General features: G+C 41.8%; 1 long non-coding RNA gene across 1 annotated transcript; it reads left to right on the top strand.

The window, feature by feature from the left end:
* Nucleotides 1–1,296: 1,296 nt before the first annotated feature.
* LOC118206342 lies at nt 1,297–3,135 on the top strand. Its single transcript, XR_004761179.1, has 3 exons — nt 1,297–1,428; nt 2,335–2,595; nt 2,964–3,135. It is a non-coding gene; the product is annotated as an uncharacterized LOC118206342 (long non-coding RNA).
* The last annotated feature ends 210 nt before the right edge of the window (nt 3,136–3,345 follow it).

The following is a 3,345-nucleotide window of genomic DNA, read 5'->3' as shown; positions in this document are numbered from 1 at the left end:
CTGTTTCATTTAATTCACTGTCTGAATCTGTTCTCAGTTATATGACAATGCACAATTTAAAGATACACACTTGGCTCTGCCCACTTCCGGATATAGTGACAGTGGAATAGATAAGTTTTTTTTCTATTCTGAAATGGAGACAAGGATTCAGTTTAGAAAACATCAAGGCAATGGTTTCACTTCATTGACATAGAAATTTCACAACGCTTTAAATCTAAGCAAAATGGGGAAATTACAAAACAACAATACTATACATATTTTAAATGAATAAATACCCAGTTGTCAGTTGTCACTGAGGCATAAAGTAAGCCACAATATTATTCAATAAAGAAAAAAACGGAATATGGCTAGCTTCAGGCACACAGAGCAGAAGAGTTGGCAAAAAAAATTGTATAAGAGCAGGGGTTTGCCAAAGATACAACTTAAAAATAAAAGGATGCCGACTGGTTTAAACCACACAGGGTCAATTGCAGTGTGCTTGGCTGGAATTTAAACTTTGTGGTTAAATCTGTAGACCGCAGAATTGCAAAACAACGCCATATTTGCAATTCATTACTCTAAGGGACATATCATTCTTTATGAAAGATAATAAACAAGGGAGGGATTTTCATATATTTAGCTTTGTGGAATTTATTTTATTTATTTTTTTTTGCTAATTATTTCATTGGATACCAACTGTTTCTTCTTGGCCTTCAAAGAAAACTATATTAAATGTATTTACAGCACAGATTTGATTCCAATGCAATATTTCTGTAACATCACTCAATCGATTTGATATATACCATTAATTATTCGGAAATGGGTTTTTTTCGCTTTAGGTAGAATTTGATATTTAAGAAATTCTGTCCTTAATCTGGATATTGTGGATAAATCAGAATCGTTAAATAAAGGGCCTGTCTCTCATATTATGCACCGTTTATGTTACGGTCAATGAAAGAAATCGGTAATTGAGCAAAATAATTGGTAATTTCGCATAATAAGCAGCTATGCGGTTACGTGATTTATATTTTATACATAGCCTATAGAATATAGACTTCATCCAAAGTAGTCTCTTGGTAACCAGAATATCTTTCGCAGCAAATAGTGTAGGCATACTCTACGCTTCTTTTAATCAGGTTGAACAGCACCGCTGTATTGTGTCCACGATTACTTCTTTTGAGGTAACTAATCTGAATATCAATTTGATGACACATGCACTTCTGCCGCTGTTCTGTTGTTTTCTGGGAGCTGTAGTTTTATATCGGAACATTCGTACTCTCCCAGAATCCACCGCTTAAAGGTAGCGGTATGGTTTCTGAATGCAAAGCATGGCTCATGCAAGAAGCGTGACAGTGTGACAACTAACTACAACATTTGGATTACTGGTGTCTGGACCGAACGCTTTAATGGTTGATCACTTGTCAAATTACATGCTTGTGGAACTGGAAAGTGAGTAATTTCTCTTTAATTTTCATATTTTGCATAAACTTATGTGACTCTGTAACTAACCAGAAAGAGCTTGTGTCTAAAGCGTTCCAGTAATTGCACCATGTATTACTTGTAAACTCGGACGCATGGACAATCTGTGTTAAGACAAACGGTTTAAGTCATTTCAATAATAGCTGCGACTGATTAAAGTAGCTGACAGTGGGCGACTATGCATTATGACTCAAGTTTCGTGACTGCAGTTTCTGTAGCTCAGCGTTAGCTCTGTTGCCTAAGCATGCTCGCCTGCTAGGCGTTGTTCGGATCGGGATGTTAGAAATCTGGCAAGTTGTGTCGTTAGCCAACAGAGCTAGCAAAGCTCGCTGTATTGATTGGTATGTTGAGTTAGGAAGCAATGTATGATGAAACCGCAGTGTAACTACTGACTGCGCTCCATTCTATGTCCAGCAAAATAGCTAGGATATCCATAATAAAGTACGTATAAGGCCGGTAAGGTTAACTTTGGTACTATTAAACCGCGGTGCGTAAAGCTAGCCTGATGTAATAGCAAGCTAACTTTCTAGAATGTCAGCATAGTCATCATTCGATTTGCCATGTAACGTACTGTTTCTATTTGCCGCACTGGTTTGAGAAACATGAAGATGACCGTGCAATTATGCAGTTATTAAAGCTATCAGATTGAATTCTGTAAATTTTCGTTTTAAATTATTAATCAGCTACTGCAAGCATAGTAAATAGTTTGGCTGTGGCGCCAAGTTTTTAGTTCATTTGTCCGTGATCTGATCCAACATCAGTTGTGGTGGAATTTTGTTTTAATGGAATGTCGAACACTTTTATAGTAAGTCCAGATGCATCACGTGTGCTGTTTACCTTGTAACCGTGGTCACGCATCATCTCCACGCCTGGCAGGATGATGCGCAGATCTAGGATCAGCGTGCGACCCAACATCGCGAGGCCCGGGGGCAGGAGTCTTCCTGGCTCCCAGGAAGGTCAGCATGGTCAGGGAGCAACAGCTGTGGACACCACCCATGCGGCTGGGACAGAGGGAAAGGGGCCAGACAGCGGAGCAGTCATAGATCCCGGTCAGCCCGTGGAACAGTCTGCTGAGACTGCAGCAGGGCTAAACACCTCCCAGGATACATCGCCAGAAAAAATAATTCCCCCTGATTTGTAAGTTGCCTTTTACATTGTGTTACGTTACATTTAGCAGTCGCTCGTATCCGGAGCAACTTAACATTTAATTTCATTTTTACATTGCGTCAATTTATACATTGCGGGACACACACTGAAGCAATGCAGGTCAAGTACCTTGCTCAAAGGTACAACGGCAGTGTCCTACCTGGGAATTGAACCTGTGACCTTTAGGTTACAAGACCATTACCCATTGTACTACACTGCCGCCCAGAGCATGTGAATATTTTTGGAAATTACTTGTAAAATCTATACAAGGGAATCTGCTAGTGAAATAAATGAATCAATTAGTCAAGTCTTTATTAAGATTGCATACAATGTTGTTAAATCGTCTGTCTTTAACTCAGGGGTGAAGAAGATCAGAATGGGGGGACCCCTAATGACAGACCCCTCATGTCCACAACGCCTCAGAGGAGGAAACGTTTCTCAGCCATGCCTAACCTGTCCAAACCCAGGGCGACCCCTGCACCGAGGACACCCAAATCCCCCCTCCCTGCAGCCCCAAGTCAGCCCCCCCCTTCCAAGCCAGCAGCCCCACCCACCCCCGCAGAACCCCCAGACCCCGTACCTGAAGACCAAGCAGCGGAAAGCAGCGGAGCCAAGCAGGGTGTGGGATCCCCTGGTGTGGGGTCCCCCGGTGTGGAGTCCCCTGGTTTGGCTGTTTTGGGGGATCAGGTCACATCGCAGGACCAGACTGGACCTGTATCACCAGTGGCTCCGACCACTTCC

The sequence above is a fragment of the Anguilla anguilla genome, chromosome 10, assembly GCF_013347855.1.
Source record: "Anguilla anguilla isolate fAngAng1 chromosome 10, fAngAng1.pri, whole genome shotgun sequence".
Lineage (NCBI taxonomy): Eukaryota > Metazoa > Chordata > Actinopteri > Anguilliformes > Anguillidae > Anguilla > Anguilla anguilla.
Note: the sequence above shows the minus strand (reverse complement) of the source record. Positions and strands in the feature narration are given on the sequence as shown.